The sequence below is a fragment of the Manacus candei genome, unplaced genomic scaffold, assembly GCF_025592945.1.
Source record: "Manacus candei isolate 608988 ecotype Guabito, Panama unplaced genomic scaffold, ASM2559294v1 h1tg000107l, whole genome shotgun sequence".
In the NCBI taxonomy this organism is placed as follows: domain Eukaryota; kingdom Metazoa; phylum Chordata; class Aves; order Passeriformes; family Pipridae; genus Manacus; species Manacus candei.
In genome coordinates this window covers 321,726-343,174 of record NW_026138155.1, presented here as the reverse complement: position 1 = coordinate 343,174, position 21,449 = coordinate 321,726, and the positions used below count along the sequence as shown (strand labels likewise).

The following is a 21,449-nucleotide window of genomic DNA, read 5'->3' as shown; positions in this document are numbered from 1 at the left end:
AAATAGACATAATTCATCTGACTCACCCCTGTGTGTGTGTGGGCTAATGAGAGTTTGTAACAAATGGCTTTTTTAGAGAATGAATAAGGGTTCGTAGTTACCATAAGCTGCCTAGGAATTCTGAAGGATCTTATCTTTTTAATGAAAATGACTCTGGTGTAAATCATATGCCAGCTCGGAGTTGATGCTGTCACATTTCAGGTTCCTTACCAGCCTTTGCTCTTAGGAGCTAGTGTTCCAAGCTGGATTCACCAGGGCTTAAATTTGCCTGTTAAGAAGGTTTTTATTGTTCAGTATCACTGCCATTCCCACTTCCTCTCCAGGGAAATGAGAAGTGCAGTGTAACAGCTGCTGGGATTGCTTGCTGGCTGAACAGAGCAATCACAGCTCATGCTGGAGGGAGATGGTACATGGTGGTGCTTCAGTAAGGCAGGAATGAGTAAAGTTTATAATGGTATTCCAGGGAAAGCATTCACTGATTACCTTTAGGAAGATTTCACTGTGATGTTGTGCACCTCTGGTGCTCTTCGTAGTTCCTGAGCTCTGCCACCAGTTCTTCTCCAGATACCCAACATCTTGCTGGTTCCTTCTTCTGGAGAAAGAAATGGGGTAGGGACTGGAAAGAGGATCCTGGGGAATTGTCCCCACATCTTGTGCCCAGGTATCAAAAAAACAAACAAAAAAGGTGATTGCTTGAGTGCAAGCCTGTGTGTTTTAAGGTTAGGCCAAGCAGGATTCCTGATGTCTCAGGGCCTGATCTCTAACCATAGTGATCACCTGACACAAGGACAGGACAGGAGGGTAGGGGGATGTCTGTTCCCTAAAAGCAGGGGCAGGATTTGTTCCTGAGGTCAAGGGACCAGCTTTGCCTCTTTGCCAGATTGGAAGCACAACCTTTCCAACCAGTTTGTCAGCTCAATTATTTAGCAACCTGCTTTGTTTATGCTATAAAATCTGGCTCCTGCACTGAATGTGGATTGCCAGAGGGCACAGGAACAACAGAGTGAGCTGCTTTAAATCCTGTCCTTAAACTCCATCAGGCCTTAGAGATGTAAAGAGGAGGTTTCTCTCTAGCTGACAGATTTATTCTCAGTCACATTCCTGTGACCCCAGTAGAGGAAACAGGCTGAGCAAATGGGGTGTAATAAAGCTCCTGGGATGTGGTTAGAATAGCCAGAGCTCCAGAGCAAAGACCCAAACACATCCTGCCCCACTGGGGATTGAAGTAGGGCTTTAACTCCCTGCAGATCTCTCACCTGACATTGTCTTTAAACCCTTTGGGACTCTAACAGAAACCAAGGTGAATTAGCAGGAGATTTTCCCTGAAACCTGAGCTAAAGAGTTTTGAAGATGTGAATGCTCTCCTAGGGCTCAGACCTGCAACCTGCCTTCCATGGTGAGCCCAGCAGTTCAGGGAGCTGCTCCAGGCATGCAGCTTGGGAGGTTTCCTTTACTCACAACTACTGGCACAGTCAAAGTCAAGCCAAAAATGAACGACTGGCTCTGACCCATCCCAGAGTTTGGAATTGCTCCCCTCATAATTTCATTGCCTTTGCTTTCTTACTGGGGGTGTTTGCTGGGCTGCTCAAGCAAAAGGGCTCATAGAATCATAGAATATGATTCACCAAAAGATGTGGTTCCTGAATTACCCAGTCCTCCACACTGCCAAATATTCTGGTTTAATCCAGCAAAGCTTTTAAGATCATGATCAGCTTTAGGAATGTGAGTAGTTGCACTGAAATGATCTGGATTACCCTGGTGCTGGTTGTGGGGACAGTGGGCACAGCCTTGCAGGATCAAGCCCCTGGATAGAGGGGCCAAGGGCCATGTGCTGGAGGAAGGGAGAGGGGTCACTACGAGCAATCCTGTCACAGAGTGGCACCCTGGAATTTAGGGCAAAAGCACATTGGACTTTTTTGTTTAATGCCAATCTGCCTTAAGTCCTCAAACTGTGCAAGCCAAGACCAACAAAGGAGGCTAAAACCTCTAACACCAGCTTCTCTTCTTTGCTGACAGCGATGTCAGGCACAAAATCAAATTCTTTCTGGGTGTCAGGTAAGTCAAAGACTGCAGAGGGCCCCAGAAGGGGATTCTTGGGGATTTATGTTCCATCAACAAGACGAGCGATAATTAAAGCCTGAATACTTCTGCTAAACAGGGAAACAAAAAAGAACCGTCTTAATTCCTTAAATTCCTCATGCCAGGCTGTAAAATATATTCCATTCATGCCTGTGTCTTGCTGCTTGTTCTCTCTGTGTCTCTTTCTTTAGCATTCAGCCACCTGTTTGTAACCAGTGTCCTGCAGGTTCTCAGGGTGTCTTTCTTCCCCGCTCTCCCTGCCCTTGGACGTGTTGCTTTGACACTGAGGCCTCCTTGTCTATGGGAGACAGTCCAGCAGAGCTCCCTGGCTCGCCCCGCTCCCATAACTTCATTCTTGGAAAGTTTCTGAGTTTCCCGGGTGATAAAACACGAGCAACATTTGCTCTGACCTGAATCATTTCTGAAGGCATTGAGCCCTGTTTTGTTATGAAGGTTACTCAGGGTGGGTGGTGGGGCATGAGAATTCCCAGTGATGGCAATTCCTGATGGCAGCGTCAGAAAGTCGCCGCCTGCACCTTTCACGCCGCAGGGCTGTTTTGATTAGTTTTTTGGTGTGTGCTGAAAAACACATCTGACAAGCTGGAGGGTGAGAGACACCAGCAGAACAAATCAGCACGTTACAAGATTGTCTGCCGTGGCTTTCCCCCAGCTCTCACCAAAAGGGGGGAAAAAAAGGAGGAAAGGGGGAAAAAAAAGCAAGCCCCAGCTCTCTATATACAACAGCTATCAAACTGTCACAGATCACTGCTGCTACAACTGAGGTTAAAATAATATAATAGCAGAGTGTTTGCTAGTCTTGTAAAAACCTCCAGTTATTCACTGGAGACCAAACTAGTGAATCAACAGGACAGTGTTTAAAACTGTTAAAAAACTATAAAATGACAAAAAAACCCACCCAGTAAATAACTCTGGAATGCTGTAGGTTGGTGGCGTGGGATTTTTACTTTTTTTTTTTTTTCTTTGCCCTGCGTTATTTATCCCCTTAAAATTAATACCGTCTGCATGATGGGTGGCTCGGGGCTTACAGAGACTTACAGGGCAAGTTCACTCCCAGTTCTCAATTACTGTGGAGTCTGATTCTCTTCTCATTTATCCTGGAGTAAATGGGGAATAATTGTTCTTCCCTTGATATGGTATATGCAGGGAATAATAAAACCTCGCATGTCTGGCCTTTGCAAAGAGAGATCCAAGGCCACTCTGAATCCTGTCAGTGATTTTATCTAGTTTTTACTATGTTTCTTGTGCAGAAGGATCTCCTGCTGGCAGTGCTGACATGCTGCATCTCTGCTCCCAGTCCCAGCTCATGAGACCAGCAGCACTTCTGGCACAAATTAAAAACCTTCGGATTGGAACTTCGGAAATGTTCAGTTCCAAGCTTTAATAAAAAATCCAGGGGTTGGATGGCATTGTCTTTATTCATGAAAATAACCATCATTTTCTGCTCAAAACAAAGCATTTACTTTTTAGCTTGAAACTTCATTTCCTCTCAGAGACAGGAAGACTTTGGACCAAGGTCATTTAGCAGCCAGACCCCCGTCATACACCCTGACTTTCCCTTTCCTGAACCTTCCCAGCACGTTGGCAGCTCTCGCCAGCACGGCCGAAGGTCGCTCTGCAGCATCTCTGCCATGGGCAAACAGGAAGGCTCACAGGTAATATTATGCCAAATTAACAGACAGGGTTTTAATTCAACATCAGTTATGTATGAATACTTGCATAAGGAATCAGGGGCCTGCTTTCAGCAAAGCCCCTGGGCGTGCACTTCAGACTGACAAAAGTACCAGTGTTGTGTCTTGGAAGTGCTGAATGCCAAGTTGCCTCCCTGCCCTCCTCTCAGAAATCATTTTGCCTCCAAAGAATCAGGATTTTACTGTGCTGCTGATGGAAGGAGGTAGAATGTTAGATGAGAACCTTTGTGTCCTTTCACAACGTGAAGGAAAAATCTGTTTTTTTCATCTGAGTGAACTACTTCACAGTAGGATAACTGAGTGAAAAGTTGTGTTATAAGCATGTCCATTTTTCTTTAGCAATGTGGAGGTTCTCCACTGTCACAAATTGCATAATTTGAGTTTCCCTCCAAGTTCTCTGTATTGGGTCAGTAACATCCATCAGTACCTTTGGTGAACTATTCCAAGAGGAGCTGTTCCTGAGTGAGTCTTGTCTGTGAAACCCCAGATGTATCCAAAGAGGAGGGAGAAACCAGACCAGGATGATTCGAGAGAGCCATTGGCTACCTGGCAGCCTGGTGACCTTGTGTAATTAAAAACATTCCTGTCTCCAGCACAGGGCTTGTGGATCTGTCCTGGCTGTCTGTAATTAGAGATGTGGAGTGGGTATATTGGTTTTGGAGTGGGATTATTGGTACTTTCCTTGCTTCTGGTCCTCCTGTGTTATGGAGGTATGTCCTTTGGGACGTGCGGGGGAGTTCAATATCCAGAGTGATCTGGGAAGGAGCAGGCTGAAGATCAAAGGAGAGCACTGCCCTGCTGCCTGTGTACTCCTTAAAGAAAACAAGTCGGATTTCAGCACATCATTAAGCAAGCTGAAGGTAGTCTGATCTCCTGTTACCGATTCAGTGAGAAGACACAGCCCCCTTGCATGGGGAGGGGACAATAACCTGTGATGTGCTTGCACCTTCATTCTGCTCAGCCCTGTTTCCCATCCCAGTCCTGACCCACAGGCCAAGCTTTCCATCAGAAGGGATCCTTATCTTTTTCCTCCTTTCCCAAAACTGTGTGAATGGCTGAGCCGGACTCTTTGAAGTCAGTGGGGGCTGCAAACTGCTCTATGCTGGGGAAACTCAGGCCATGAATTTAGGCACCTGCTTTTTAAAGATCTTTGTCTAAAAATTTTAGCAGTGCTTCAGCTTCACTATCCATACGACAGGTCAAGTAATTCCTGCTTCCTTCAGGATCTGAAACAGGGGCAGTAGGGAAAAAATGCCCTTATAGGAAAACACTATTTAACTTAATGTAGATGAGTACATGCAGGGCCTAACTGAGGCATTACCTTTTAGAATATAATAAGGAATGAAATCCTTTTAATCAATGCTTTATAGTACCCTCTATGAGAAACCTAATTGTAAATTTGATAGGCTGGCACCAAATACGCACAGAAAGGTTATCTTGTGTGGTTCTGTTAGGTGACCTTTTCTCACAAGGATTCCCTTGTCTGCCTTTCTCTGGGTTTCTTTGTGGTTTCCCTCATTTCTTTCGGGGTTTCCTTATTAATTTCATCCTACTGCTCCTTTTTCATCTCTTTCTATTCCCCCCTGGGGCAGAGGGAAGCAGCAGCAGAGAAGGAGAAGAGGGACGCGTGTGACAGCAGCTTTTCCCCAGTCTGCCCTGCAGTGTCACTCCATACTTGGAAGCACAGGACGTTCCCAGGACCGGTTCTCATTGCTGGAGGAGGAAAGGCAGTGTCTGAAGAGGCAGTGTCTGAGCCAGGAAAGATCAGGATGTTATTCAGCCAGGGCCTGTAGTCCCCAGTGTAAGGGCTGGGCTGAGAGCACCCGCAGGTGTGGTTGTGAAACTGGCAGTAAAAGTTGCTTCCAAACTTTCTTCATGAGTGTTAGAGATCACACAGGGAACCGATTGAAACCAGGAAGGAAGGGAGAACTGCTGGCATGGCCTTGGTTTCTTTATATTATCATTTCCCAAGGAGCTGTGACTCCACTGTGACACTGGAGCAGGAGCTTTTACAGTTTTAAAAACATTCCAGGCTCTGGACAAAGCATCACATGAGGCTGGGATAAACCATCACTCCTTTGTGCAAGCCTTTGGGGCAGCACTGGTCTGTTTGAGCTCAGACAGTTCAGGATCACTAAAACCCGGGGCCCAGCCTTAGCTCCAAAGCAATGGCACTACTTTTCTGAGGGGTAACAAGTCACCTTGTCCCCCTTGCATCCCTTCTGCTGCTCCTGCCTCGGTTTAGTCACCTCACTCTGCTGTCCTCTTGTCTCCTCAGCTCAGTGCCTGCAGCAAGGGCAATTACTGCAAAGCCACGGCTGGCTGGCTGCTGGAGAGCAGAGCTCTGTCATTATTCCTGCCTGCCTCTTAAAAGGGTGAACAGGGCTGGCTCCTTCCTTCCTGCCCCTGGCCTGCCTCCCCGCGCGCTGCCTCACCTTGCCCATCGCAGCCTGACGCGCCGATGGTGAAGGAGCTTCCCCTCCTCTCCGAGCACGGGCTCCTGGCAGCGCTCCCCATGCAGGACAACCTGCACGCCCTGAAGAAGATCCTGGCCTTCTGGACCGTGCCACGACGGTGCGTACCCAGCTCCACAGGCTGCAGCAGATCCCTTTGGGATTTTACACCTCCCTTGGGCACCCGGGCCTTTTGCTGTGGCTTCCGCATCCCTCGGGAAAACTTAAGCTCCCTTTGGTGACAGTGGAAAGCAGTTCAGTGCTGCTCGTTTCTGGAGGGATGGGACGCTGCCTTTTGCTGTCACCTCTCGCTCTGTTTGGTGTCATTTGCTTGTTCTTTTAGGCATGAAGCTGTACAGGTGAGCCCAGTTGTGCTGGTGCAACCAGCTGGGCAGAGGAGATGGCATTTAGCTGCAAAGCAGTGCCAGCTTGCACCAACCTGTGCGTGCCTGGTTTGCTGGCTGCTTTGTGTCGTGCACTATATGGGCTCCATGTTGTGAGAATGAGAGTTTCTGGTGTTTAGATGATGACAGATTGATCAGAACAGCATCATATCACCTGGGAGCTTAATCACAGGTGGGCATTGTGTCACTCAGACAAGTCCTGCCTTGGCTTGGCTCTCATGTTTGATCACCAGCTGTATAAAATGCATAATATTTGCTCCTTTCCTGATGGTTTGTTTATTCAGGGGCTGGGGATGAGATTCAGGAGTTAGTTGAAGTACCAGAGATTGCAGAGAGATCTGTTTTGCAGCCCCAACACTGAATTTGCAATCCTTCCAGTCTGATTCTAGGAAATAAACCTCTTTGCCTTTGCAGGGACACAGAAGGTGGTGGCACTGAGGATTTTTGACCCCACAGGAGTTAGGGCCTAATGATAGCAGGTGTGGAGCAGCCTTGTTTTATAGCACCAGTGTAGCTTATAATTTAATCTTGAGTCTATAAAATTCCAGGACACCTTCCTTTTCTACCAGGGCACTGTGGCTGCCAGTGCCACCATACTTAGTGCAGATTGCTCCCAGGTGTCTGGCTGGTGGATTGAGGGCATGGGCTTGTTTTCAGCTATTAAATGAACACTCCTTCAGTGCTCTGTTGCTACGTAGTCTTGGATTACTGTGTGATTCCTGAAGACATCACTGTTCATTCACTCCTTTTCTTGGGGTAGAAATGTTTGAGAATTAAGATACACCTGGCTTGGCTTTTCAGAAATACTTAGTATCTATGACAATCCCAAGGCAATTATCATGAGTTGCAGCGTAGATATACTTAAATTGAGACATTTTTATTTAGAGGTCAAAGATTTTAAGTGTTTTACCCAACCCTGGGTTATGTCATTCTCTACCACTTACAGATTCAAGTGTTACTTTTGTTATTTAAGTGCTAAGTGTGAATTCCTCTACTTCCAATGTAAACAAACCACAATTTGTTTGAGTGCTGGAAGTTAACAAGAGTTTAATTGATGTCAGCACAGGGTGTGTTACATCAGGGTAGCACGGCACAGGAGTTCGATGTGGAGCAGTTCCCTGGGCATCCAGAGAAGAGGGATTTTCTCTCTGCCAGAGCTGTTGGATCACAGGGCTGGATGGGAAGCAGCAGGTTCTCATAGTGCCACTGCAAAACTTCTGGAGAAAGTGGATGGAACTGCTGGGCGTAAGCACGGGGGAAGGTTTTGAGACCAGATTTGAAAGTTAAAAAAAGATCAAGGTTAATTTAAGTGTGCCTTTACACCTATGGTAAGTGCAGTTCTCCTTCTGGGAAGGAGCTGATGAGATGCCTCTCAGAGGACTAATGACAGGGTAGAGCAGATGGAGTCCCTGCCGTGGGAAACAGCCCCGTGTCCTCGGAGCAGGCACAAACAGTGACTACCAGCAGGGCCTGGCACAGGCTTGGCCACAGGCTTGTTCCTCTGCGTTACAATGGGACAACTCATGGGCTGCTGGTTCTGGGGAGAGGCTCAAATGAGCTCAGCCTATTCTGAGACAGAGCATGAAGATCTTCCCAAGGGATCTCCTAGGATAACAAATGAATTCATTTCATCAGCATCTTGAAACTGTCTCAGCCCAAGTTCCTTGCTGGACAGCAGGTGGGACCGATGTGCTTCAGGGCTTCTGTTCAGCTCAGTGATTGGCATTTGAGGCTCCTTTTTTCGTTTTATTGGCTTGCACAGTGGCTACTTGTGAAACAGCATGTGGAACTATTCTTCATGTGGAACTGTTCTTCTTACCAAGACTTTGAGGGATCCCACATGTATTTTAGATTCAAATATATTAAACTCAGGCAAGCCTCGGGCACTTTTGTTTCCTTTTATTACATAATATCCTTCCTTTCAGGAAACAAATTCCAGCTGCCTTGAGCTCTTGTCACAGAGGGGTCCATATATACAAGGGGCAACTGAGCCCACAGCTCTCACATTCTGACAGAACTAGACCTGGATCAGAAGCCTCGTGCTCCTGATACCGTTCCAAGCGGTTTTCTTCATTTTCCCTCACACCATTCAAATTTTTATCTCTATTTTTGGGCCATGTTTTCTGTGCTCTGGTGACTCTCCCTTTCCCTCCTGGTTTCCCTGAGCTGTGTCAGTAATTCAGTGTAAACTACCCCCCACTGCAGCTGTGAGGCTCAACGGACAGCGCCTCTCGTTAGTCACCAGGCTGCTGCCTGGCACCCAGGAATGCAAGCAAAAACCCCATTTGTGCCTTAAACCTTTAGCAACCCATTAAAGCAGGAGTGACCACTGACCTAGAAATGTGGCAGCTGCAGCCCTGGCCAGCACTGCAATAGCCTCCTGCTGACCTAGTTTGTCCCAGCCCCGAGCATCTTGCTGCACAGGGGTGGATCCTTCCCAGTAAACTCATCAGCAAATGCTTCTTGCTGCTGAAATTTGGGAGAGGTTGGAAATTAAATGGTTAAACGGCAGGAACCATGAGGTTCCTTTTTTAGGAGCCTTGCTGCTTTACACCCAGCTGTCAGCCTGTCCTTATCTCTGTAGTTACAATAGTTACAAAGGCCTTAGACATGCACTTAGGAAGCCCCTGAAGAAGTTGTCCAGCCTCACTGGCACACACCAGGCTAGAGAACTCCCTCCTATACATTTATTTTGGTTTAATTATCCTTTTGCGCTCCCCCATTTTGGTTTGTGCAGAGCAACAGTGACATCCATTGGCTTATTAAGCTAATCCAGAGTATTGTACAGACACCACGTGTTTACTCAGGACCACAGTGTGTGTGAGAGATTATAATATGTTGACTTCTCTGAATAATTTTCAGTGCTGCAGAACCAACCCAGCTGGAAGATGTTAGAGCAAATTTCATTCAGCTTATTCACTCCTGATAATATCTCAAATTTCAATTCTTACCAAAAAGTCTGTTTTATTTTAAAAGCTGCATCCTTTCTTGAAGACAAGAGGGTTTAGAAGGACCACAGGAGAAAGAATTGGGAGAGATTGCGGTGGAGGAACTGACAGCCAGAAGGTTGTAAAGAAAAAAACCTGAATGAAAGACTCAAAGTCTGAAATAGAGGATTCAGTGACAAAAAAATCCAAAACAAAATAAATTATTCAGGTGAGAGGGAGATCTGGAGGATTCTGATTTCATTCCAAAAACCCTGAAAACAGTTCAATTTATTTTTAACCGTGTGAGTGAATCAGTAGACATTTCCTGCAGTATTTCATTGAACAGAATCAGTGTCTGCAGTAAATTTTTCACCAGTGTAGTTCCCATCCCATTCCAAGGTCCAACACCGTGTCTGTGACAGGGAGTCCCCATGAGAAGGAGAACTGAATTCATGAGCCCGGGGGCCTATTTTTGTTGCCCCACAGCACAGGGCTGTGTCTGCAAGGAGGTGCAGCCTCTGTCTTGTGACTGGGACAACTGGAGCTTGCAAAGGCACCACAAGGGTCTCCCTTCCAGCATCACCAGAGACAGAGGAAAAAGGGAGTTATGCTGATTGATGCTGTGGCTCTTAGTAAGAAAGGGAATTGTAAGTGCTCTGCAGGGCGTTCGTAACTGAGGGGAGCTACAGGTGCTACAGGTGCTCAGGTTTCCATCCCATTCAGCAGCTTTGGATCAGGCATCACGTCCACAGCACCTAAGAGGGATTTTCCATTTATTTAGATGGTCACTTGCAGTGGGAGAGGCCAGGAAGCATTCCCAGGTGATGCTCAGTGTACTGGAGAATTTCAGTCTGCCCTTTGTGGGTGTGTGCACAGCGAGCAGTGGGGAAGCTCATGAAGAAGCTTTGCTTCCTGTCCCTCCAAACTCCAGCAGGCTGGACATGCTTTCATCCAGCTTATGTGATTTTAGCCCTTAGAGTCTCCCTCCTTTGCCTGCATGCCTCTTGGATTGCCTTTGGATGCCCTCACAGCTTGCAAATCTTTCTGCTGGATACTTCATTGACACTGACACCTTACTGAACCCAGTCTAGCCAGTCTGTTCCCTTTGGAAACCCTCTCTTCTCCCTGCCTGACTTTGGGAACTTCTCTGCAGAGATTTGTTGATGCTTTCCTTGTTTTTTCACCTCTTTCTGAAGTGCTTCCTTGCCTCTCCATGGCTGCATGTCTGCAGCTAATGCGAGGGCATTGTTGCTGTGCTTTCAAGGACTGAGAGAAGAGCACATAATTTCTTTTTTTCACCTCTCTTAGTCATTCTCTGGCTGATTTCTCTCTCTCTCTCTCTCTCTCACACACACAGGTTCTTTGCAGGTTGGCCCCACACAGCATTTGAGTTTGCAGGGGCTGATCTTCCCCAGCCATTACCAAAGGCTGAAATTTCCCTGGGTGTTGACTTTTTGGTGCCTGTTGAGTTCCTTTTCTCATTCCTGCGCTGTGTTTTCCCGGGGAGTGGCTGGCTGTTGGCTCAGTTCCTTTGACTACACCATGTATACATTTTCCATGATCAGAGAGGAGGACCGGCGGATAAAATCCTGCTGTTTGCGGATAACAACGGATAACATTGTTGTGCTAAGAGACATTTGCATGAGAGATATGAAAACAGCCCCATTCATACCCTTCTGTGACAGTGCTGAGTCTTACAACTGCTTTGAAATCTGAGGTGAGCTGTTGGCTCCATTAAGGCACCGTCATTGCCACGGCTTTCCACGGCCTGCAGGTGCTCTGGACTTGTCTGTCCTGGCTCAGCCTGCCAGCAGCAGGGGGATAAGGACAGCATTCCTGCAAAGCTCCCGGCATCCTGGGGGAAGCTACAGACTGCTCACAGGTGTCTTGTCTCCAGATTTCCAAAGACAGAAGGGAAATATTTGCACTCCAGAGCAGGCTTAGCCCTGTTCTTACCCATAACATGGGATAACTAGCAAAACACCACAAGTCTTGGTAAGGAATAAGCCAAAAAGGTGGGCTTCTTCCACAGAAAATCCTGACATTTCATTGAAAACCAGAACCCCCCCAAAGCACAGCTGCACATCCAGCACCACGCACGGCACAGACTGCACCGACCAGTTTTATCCCTGCGAGGCTGGCGTTCAGTCGGTCCTTCCGGCGAAGACAAACACGGTTATCACCTCGAGGGTGCTTGGAGCTGCCATGAAAGGAAGGCTTTCTTCCCCATTTCCGAGAGGAACCAGGCTTGATGCTCTCCTATCACTTGTGGACCTTGTTCTGCCTGCTTGTCCCCAATTAATGGCATCCGGTGCTGATTACTGCTGGCACACAGTAGCTTCCAGTACTGCCCACTCAGGTTCTTTATTTTCCTTGTGCTGCTACACCAGATTGCCAAAATGGAGTTGATTTTAGGCAGCAAGGAAGCTTTGATTTAGAAAATTCAGTCCTAGGGTTCTGCTGGGAGCTACTTTAGGACTGGCAGAGGTGCCTGAGGTGGCACCATGTGGCCCATTCCTCTGCCCTGCCTGGGTTGTGGTGGGGCCGAGTCCCTGCCATGGGCTTTCATGGCTCTGCTGTGCCAAAGGGGAACAGCTCCCAGTGTTTCCCTGCTCTCACATGCTGGAGCTGTTTGCACATTTTGAGCAAATAATGCTTTATTACTGTTTTTGTGAAAGAAGGAAGGCAAAATAAATAAAAAAATAAAAGAGAGTGGGAACATCTTGTGAACCTGCTGTTCTCAGATCTCCCCGATAAGGACAGTTCCAAGTGCGTGAGAAGTTTCCTACTCCAAGATTTATTTACTTCTGAAAGAAAAGCCACCTCCATCTCATTATTTTATTTTCAATACAGGTTTTAATTTGGTGAGAAAATATCTTCCCCATAAAGAACCTATTCTGCCTCATTAACTCCTAAAAAAAGCACCCCCCCAAGCTCAAAATGTTAAAAGAAGCATAAATTAAGGCTAAGTTTGTTGTTTGCCGCTTTAATCAACAAACAACCTTAAAAAGGACTCACAAAAGGTTCTGTAAACTAAATTTATTAGTGAACAGGAAAACAGGCCCTCAGCTGCAGCCTCCTCCCCTTCCCAGCCCCCTGGATTTGGAAGGGGGTGGGTTTTTGGAGTGACTGGTTTTGTTTAGTGTCTTATTCTCTTGGGCAGGTTGTTGTGGTCCCATGGATCTCTGTCAGACTTTTGTGATGCAGCTGAACTGAAGTGACTTGGGACAGTCTGTTAATTATGTCTTCAAAGCCTTCTCTTTTTTTCTTCGCTGTACAAATGTCCTTTTTTCCTCTTCTTTTCCCTAAATCTTCTTGTCAGTAGCTCAGAGGCAAAGAGGGGATTTTTTTTCACAGCAAGAGAAAACTGCCATTCCATTTGCCTTCCTTTCTCCTCTCTGGGATGCTGGGGGAAAAATAGGTGGACATCTCTTTTCTGCTGTTTTCCTCTCCTTGAAATGTTTAGGAACCCTTTTACTATTTCCTCTTTGTGCTATCATCATCCTCATTTACTTCTACCCTGAGGGATATCTCCACTCACAGAGTGGTGCTCCCAGTGACTGTGGTACCAAGAACCAAGGAAAAATGTAGGGACATGGTCTAGGAAGTATCAGTTTAGAGAATGGGGTAGTTGGATAAAAACATTAGGAATTAACTTTCCTGAGTTTGCACATGTAAATATGTAATTTCTTTCTGAATTCCCCTTGACATTACGGTGAACTTCCTTACAAACCTCTTGTGTTCAGACTCAGTTCAATCTTAAACTGTTTTTTTGAGAGAAATCTCCATGAGAAAATTTAATAATGGATTTTGTTCACTGCTGCAAGATTTGGACTTCTTCAATCCTTATTTTTTTTCACAGCTATCTTAAGCTCAGTCTGAGATATGCAGTGTAAGAGAGATCCAAGAAAAATCCCTTTTGTTCACTGGAAAAAACAGCCTTGACCCATTAGAGAGCGGTTTCTGATATTTATCTGAACAGCTCCTCACCTTCCAGGAGTTAATTTGAATTGGAGATGAGCCAATGGGGAGTCTCTCTAAACTTCCCCTGGCTTTATGGGCTTGGATTCAAACAGTCCTGGCTCTGAACAACTCGTGGTTCAGGTCTGCAAAACCAAAAGGCGCCTGGGCACGTTTTGGAAAAGCGGAGCCTCCCGGGGAGTTCTGATTGATGGCCCTGGCTCCAGCCCCTCCATACTCTCTCTCGCTCTTCATGGTCCGTGGGTAGGTCAGCACTGCAGGCACTCCCCAAAGGAAATCATCCTCCTTCAGTGCAGCCCGTGGCTTATTTCAAAAACCAATTCCTTCTGTCCATCCCACGCCTTCCCTCCCTCCACCAGCAGACGTGATGCAGGTCTCGCCTTTCACACCAGCTGCCTGAGCAAATGTCCTCAGCCTGGCATCTGCAGCAGCCAGCGAGCCAGGGGCATGGGTTACAGCCACAGGACAGGCTCCTTTGGGAGCATTTATCATTGTCCTCTCAGCCTTAAAAAATAAGATCTTTTTCCATCTCTGTGAACAAGAGCCCTATCCCAGCTCTGTATCCAGTGGTACTGTTGAGGGTCCAGGTGCATCAGGGGAATACAGCCTCCCAAAAATGCACTCAGCACTCCCCTGCTCTGTGACACCTGGGCTTTCTCATTCTGCCATTTAGTCTTTAATTTGCTGTTGGTCCTCTGATGAGTCTCTCATATTTTTGATGTTCATTTGAGGGTTTGAAGGGTTTTTTTGTGGTGACTAGACAAAAGCAAAGGAGAAAAGACTCCTGGATGAATGGCCGAGTCCTTTGGTTTCCCACAGCAGAGTTATTCCTGTCATCTCTGCTGGAGTATACAGGGAAGTGGAGGGGGATGTGGATGGCACATAGTACTAGAGCATCTTCATCTATTCCCAAAAGCAAATGCAGCCAGTGCCCATCACAGTGGTGTGTATACTTTAGGGTTTTTTAGGCTGTTAAAAACAGCCCTCTGAGTCTCCTTCCTGATTCTTAACCCTTGAAGGATATAACATTTGATACTGGCCACAGGAGTCACCTGGTGGAGAAACCCTGCTTTGTTACAGACATTCTTTCGTTTGTTTGTCTGGAAGGGCTTTTCTTTGCAGAGTAAGCCCCGAAGGCCATAAGCCTGGTCTCTGCAGCACCTCAGCTCCCTGGCATGGATGTTTTGCCCGTGCCTGTTCAGTCTAAGGGAAGCTGTGGTCGCTGCTCCAGGGCGGCCTGGCTGGAAGTGGTGTGGAAGCTTTCGTTTTGTCAGCACTCTGTGCTTGTTGTGATCCCTCCCAGTGAACTCCCACTTGGATTAGCTGCCTGTCATCTGCCTCAAGGCAAGTCCCTGAGCTATCATAAGTACTTGATGCTTCAGTAAATACTCCAAGGTTATGGGGAGCCTCAGGTTTATGCTGCGGGTGGTAATGCTTTTGTTGTTGTTTTTATCGCAGAAGGACAAACATTCACGGGCTTTTATGATCACATCCCAAAACTGGACTTTGTTTCATTGCCTGGTAACGTCTGTGAACCTGTTTGCCACCCGCTATCTCACAGAGTTACTGGCCAAGATGCAAAGTACACTTAAAATGTTTAAAATCTCAACAGAACCATCTGGAGTGATTTCATGAAGCAAATTAGTGTTGGTCCCTCTAGCTCCTGAGTAGGTGACATGCCCTGCACATGCCAGTGTGGGAAGGTACAGTGTTCCACATAGCTTTCCAGTGAGAGAGAGGAGAAATCCTGCCATCAGGAGGGGTGGTAGCCAAAGCCATGCCTTTAATGACTGCCATCTGCAAGGGGACAGGCAGGCAGGAAGGCGCCACCTGAGTCATCCCTCCTCCCCGTTATTACCAGGCTGTGTAATCCTGCTTCCCAAACCTGCCCTTTCCTGTCATAAGAAAGTGATTTGGAGCTGTTGGAATTATTAACCCATCCCGATGACGCATCCCCTTAGGCACGTGCTCGGGAGGAGGATCGTGGTGTCCCCGATGGAAATCTGGCTGTGAGGGCTCGGAGTCCTCCCAGACCAGGTGTGTGAGAGCACCTCGGATTTTATACTGACAAAATATTTTCCCTAGGAAGCACCAGTGGAAAAAATACGGGGAATGGTACCTAACCTGCTGAGAGAGGTGCTACTTCATGTGGGTTTCCTAGTTAGGACTCGGAGCTAATGCTCTCTGCCTTTATAACCTCACCTCAAGTGTTTCTTCTGCATCTCCCACGCTGGTTTATCGCTATGATTTCTGCAGCTGGTGAAGCAATAATCATTTCAGGCTGGTGGTTATGAGTTTGCAGATAGGGAGAGAGACGTCAGCATGAAAAGCAGCACTGGTTGAACATAATTTCATCTGATACAGATGCACCCATCAAATATTTTAGTTCAAATGAGACTGAGAGGAACCACAGCTAGGCCAGAATAAGTTACTTATAAACAGAAATAAAATTATCTGTGTAACCTGGTGTGATAGCTTAATGGTAGGTGAATAAATGGCCTCGGGGCAGCCAGTGCCTCTTGTGAAGAGCATGTTGGGAGTGGGATCCTTTCCTGCTCAGGTTAAGGGCACATTACTTTTCCTCCCTCTATAAAATATCAGTCTCCTTGTATGTAAAATAGGGATACTTTTGGGTGGCCTTTGGACATTCCTGGATAAAAGATGGGCCAGATACTCTTGTTTTGAAAAACAGCTTTTTCAGTATCTCCTTCAGTCACCTCTTTGGGATCAAAAGGTACTTTCCTTCAGGGAATAAGCATCACATTCCCCCACAGACTTGCCATCTTCCCTCTGCATAGTTCTCTGGTGCTCCCAGCAGCCTGCAGAGGAGCGCTCATTTCGTGCCAGCCAAGAGCAGGGCATTGGAAGTACAAAATCCTGCCTTAAACTTGAACTCCTTCCCCTGGTGTGTACCAGAAATCATTCTGCGGCTTGAAAGGTTTTGTTTTATTTAGTTATTCACAGCAATTTGAGAAATGGGAAGGGTTTATTTATCCTGTCCCTGCCTGTCGTGAGATCTTTTCGTGAGATACAACAGTTGTTTCATGTAGCTTTTAAACTAATTTCACGTAGCTCATTTGCTGATTAAATGAAACAAACGTAGCAGGTGACGGCAGATGCTGTTAAAGCCACCCCTGCAGTGGCTCGCTGTGGCCGGTGACACTCGCTCTCAGGTACCCCGGCGGGACCACCGAGCCATGGACGATCAGGGCAGCGCAGCGTCTGGTTTATGGGATGCTGCGGCTGGACTTCTCTCGGGGAAAGAACGGCATCGCTTCGGAGAGAGCGCAGTTCAGTGCGGTCCGCGCCGGCGGAGGGGGATGGCGGCTCGGTCCCGGCTGCGGAAGCCGGCGGCCGGGCTGTGGCGGGACGGGGCAGCCTGCGGCGGGGTTCCTGCGGCGGGGTTCCCGCGGCGTGCCCGGGGGGCTGCCGCGGGCCGGGGCGGTGCTGGGGGCGGGCTGCCCGCCGCGGCACCTGCCGGGGGCGGCCGGACACGCCGCTGGGCTCCGGCGCCCTCGCCCGGCGCGGCTGCGAGCGCGGAGCCGCCGGCGCCCCGGGGCACGGTGAGTGCGGCCCTGCGGGGGCACCGGGCTGCGGGGGGTGCGCGGGGAGCGGGGTGCGCGGGACCCGGCGTGCGGGGGCTGCCCGCGGTGCGGGGCGGCCGCCCTCCCTCTGCCAGGGCCGGGCTAACAAAAGGCGGCGGCCCCGCAGCCCCGCCGGCACCGGCGGAGCTTCCCGGGCAAGGGCGCCCGCCCCCTCCCCTTCCAGCTGCTGTTTTCTTGCTTGGTGTTTTCGGAGCCTCTGGATGCCGGGAAGGAGCGGTCGGGGAGGGAAGGGGTGTAGGATCAGACCCCGCGTGTGAAACTCGTTACTCGGGAGGGATTCTCCAGGTGGGATTTAAATCCCGTCGTTGTGCTGTGATTGCACGGACACTTCTTGGACCGCGTCATCCGCTGCCCTGCTGGGTCCGGGCTGCAGCTGGGCGAGAGTTGCCGGGTTTGAGGGTCCCTTCACAGCACTTTCTCTAGAGGCAATTGCCAGGCATCAGAACAGCGGGAACTTTCGTGGGTGCTCTCACCGTGTTGCATGCTTTAGTAAGCAGTGTAGTGTTCCTGGAGGGAGTTCTGCTGGCAAGCACCTTGCAACTGGATACGGGGACAGAAGCTGAGAAATTTTGTCACCTGGTTGGAATGACCCCCAGACTCCTTAAAATGGCTAAGAAAAGAATTGTGTTCAAATAGAATGTTATCAGCCAGCATCTGTCTTTGTAAATTTGGGAGGAATGTGACTCACAGACCTCATTTGCCTTCACTCCAACTTTCTCTTCTTCTTCTGCCCAGGAGGTGCAGAGGTCCATTTTCCTCATTCCCTGCTATAATGCCTTTTAAAGACTGACCTCTGCACGTTCTTCTGCCTATACCCAGCCTTAAATTAGGGTGACATTATGTGACACCAGCAGCACCTGTTGAAGCACGTGCATTTTTCATCCCAAACCTCAGCCCTATTTTGCCTTCTTCAGCCCGGTCAGCAGTGGGGTGAAGCTCAGATCCCAGTGTGTTTCCTCAGCCATGGAGGTCTGACTCGGGTCCTGCATGATGCTTGTCAAGATTTTCCTTGACTCCAGCACAAACAATGTTAGGGAAAAATCAGTGCCCTAAAAGTCCTTTGACTCAGAGAGGTGAAGTCCAGGCCAGCCTACAGCTGGGAGAGGGAGGGGTGCTCTGCAGGTCCATAATATGGGGATTTAGAGGATTGAGAGCTTGTTGGCCCATACTGAACAGTGCTTGGCACCTCTGGTTCTTAAATCGAAGAGGGAAGTTCAGTTCGACTGAAATAAGGATTACTGTAATTTTTTATGGGAAAGTTCAGGCTGTCATTTAACAATCCCAGAGGCTTTTCTTCCAGAGGTCAGCAGGCCAGAAGTTTAACTATAAAACATTGCTCAGAAGGCAACAACTGCATACAGGGTCAGCTCCAGCCTCCTTGGCATTGCTCCTTGGAGAGGGCCTGCTGCCACGGAGTGTGGGAGTCCTGCCCCTGGGAGATGGGCAAGCTGTGGTTCTGCAGCAGCCAGGAGCCTCCACAAATGTCTCTGTGTTCAGTAGACCTGAACAGACCCCAGGGGGTTTTATGAGAAGAAAAGCAGGGTGATGTAGAGCCCTTCTTGCTCTGGAGAGCGGCCTTGCTCTTGGCAGCAATGGGAGAAGCAGGATGTGTCGGTGAGCAGATGGACTCGAGAGGGGTGCTGAGGGAACAGCAGTGATGGGAAAGATATCCTTCCTGCATTTGTTTAGTTAGGGTGGACCCTACTTTAATGGTCAGCCCTCTGGGTGAGCAATCATCCTTCCCTTGGTGTTTGCAGAGCAGCTGGCACAGTGGGGCCTGGTCCCTCCCTGGGCTTCCTCTCCTCAGCGGCGGTGTAAGTAAATAAATAAGCAGGATATGACATCAAACAGGGTATAATGCCCCTGTGGGATTCCCACTTGGCTAACATTTGTTCAGACAGAGGGTTCTTATGGCTGGCACTGGGTGTTTGGTAACCACAGCTCGGTGTCTGGCCTTTGGACATCCAGGTGAAGCAGTACCTCTGCTTCTGGAGCAGCATTATGGGTGTAAGCTGATGATTTAGGGGGCTGTTCCCAAGTTTAACTGGAATGAAAAGCTTGGCTAACTGTGATGTGCTGCATGCTTGCCTGTGTTCAGATGAGAGCCACTTCTCTAATCCTTTACATTCTAGTTGCAACAAGGCCTGAATTAGTGGCAGTGTCCTTTGGGTTTAAAGAACCATGAGGAATTTCAGTCATCAGTTGTTCGTGATGGAGAGGGACTGGGTGGGCTTTTGATGTAGCAGTAACTGCTGTATTGGCTCAGTTCTAGTGGTCGGGATCAGAAGGGTAAATTTGTGCCTTTGAAAGAGGAATCTGATGGAAATGAAACCAGCCCACTTCACCCTGATTAGATTTCATCGTGCTGTGCCTTCAAAATGCCTTCAGCATCCTGGCAACAAGGGCAGAGATTTGAGAAACATCCAAAAGTTAAAAGGACACGGTTCCGATGGATTATCAGTGCGTCTGTTATTTAAAAAAAAAACCCTCATCTTTACTATTCTTTCAGCAACTTAAAACGACGTTGAAGAAAAGTATTCAGGGAGACAATAAAAATAGCCAGGCCAAGTGCTCTCCAGCAGGGACCTGATCCCATCTCGTGTGCTACGGAGGGCACAGATTCCTTTGCAGTTACAAGCAGGCTCCGGGCTGGAGACAGACTCCATTTCAGCCTAAATTAAGCAAATGTATGATGATAACTGGTGGCCAGGACAGTTACAGTGGGGCCGGGGCCCCCATGTGAGATGGCTGCATCCTCTTTGTGCCATGGCAGCTTAAATTTCCCTGGATACATGGGAGAAAATGTGTGCTGTAGTAAGGCATGGCTCTTAACAGCTCTGATGGAAAGATCCAGCCTGGAGCGTATTTGTCTCAATACTGTGTTTTCCCACCTAGGCAGAGAGAAGGAAACGGCATATACCACCCCCCAGGGGCAGGAATGATGCACAGGGAGAAGGAGAAGCTGGGATATGTGAAGTGGCTCTTGCAGTCAGGGAGTTTGCCTTGTGAAATCATCCTTTGATTTGTTTGTTTTCCTGTGCAGACATTGTTTGCCTGGGAGCCCCTTACCCCGTGCTAGTTTGAGTGCTTAATTCCCTGCAGCCCAGACTTCAGGATGGGTCTGCTCTGTGTTGGGAAGAGAGTGATTGAGCCAGCAAAGCCTCTCTGGACCAGAGAGAGGTGTGTGTTGAGAGGAGGATTGAGAGAAAAAGGTTTTATGGGGCCCAGTGGCTTTGCTGTGAAGGATGCCAAACCTCCAGGCTGGAAACTGGGAGCTATCACTGTCCAGGCAAAAAGGGAGCTTAGTTTCTAAGTGGCTAATGAGTTTACTACCTTGTTTCTGTCAAGGGGTTTGCAGGAGTGATGCTGATTAATGTTGTGTCCTTCCCCCTAGTCTATCTATCCCTTTCCTCTTCCATCTCACCACACTCAGTCTGACACCATTTATTAGGCCACTTGTCCCTGATTTGTGTGGAATAAATATTGACACTGGTGGCTGCTTAATAGGATTTGGGTTTGTTGTTCTCTCTGTGAAAGAGTTTGGCACTTGTGACTCAATCTGTGTTTGGGACTGGCTCCACCAAGGCTTCATTTTGGGAGGGGTGCTTGTAATGATGATGGTAACAGCTTGTCCTGTGTACAGGGAGAGGCTGAGACTGGGGGTATGTGTTACTCCCCTTTTTTCCTACTGACATGCAGAGATTTCCAGGCTGTGGCTCCCAGTCACTGCATGTCCATAGCAAAGATTCAGCTTCTTTTGAGAGGGTGCTGCTGCTCCAAGAGGAATTTTTGATGCCTCTTGTTATTGTGTAACTGCTGTGGAAGAGCTCAGGTCAGACTGCCACTTGGCAATGCAGTAGGTGCTCATCTCCTCCCCACTTTCTTCATGTGCTTGCTCCAAGGAAAAGCAGTTCATACTGTTTCAGAGTGTTTGGGGTGGATTTTTGAGATGTGTCTGAAGTGAGGAAAGTCCCACTAAACACTGATAGGTATTTAGGCTAAGTGAGGTTTTCTGGGATTCCCAAGAGCTGTGAGACGTTTTTCATCTACAGAGTAGCACCTTCATGTTACTGGAAACTCAGGAGGATCTGAGAGTTTTTCCCTGGACGTCAAAGCCGTATGCTAATCTGTAGTGGAATTTCTCTTAACTGTTCCTGGAGGTGCTTCACCTCATTGGTACTTGAGGGCAGCATCACTGGGGAAGCCCCTGACCTCATCCAGATGAGCTTCCCAAGCCTCTGCAGGTGCTAATCCAGTCCCGCAGCGCTTGCAGAGAACATCCCGAGTCGCA

The 21,449-nt window shown here is 48.2% G+C and overlaps 1 protein-coding gene across 5 annotated transcripts in view; it reads left to right on the top strand.

The window, feature by feature from the left end:
• Positions 1 to 21,449, top strand: part of SHROOM3 (shroom family member 3) — a 67,212-nt gene that overhangs the window by 12,296 nt on the left and 33,467 nt on the right. Inside the window, exon 1 of one of the 5 annotated variants that reach the window (XM_051769423.1) lies at positions 17,060 to 17,116. The exons of the other annotated variants lie outside the window; for them this stretch is intronic. The gene's annotated coding sequence lies outside the window, so the exon portion shown is untranslated. Of the gene's footprint in view, positions 1 to 17,059; positions 17,117 to 21,449 lie in introns of those variants that run through there. 5 annotated transcript variants of the gene reach the window in all.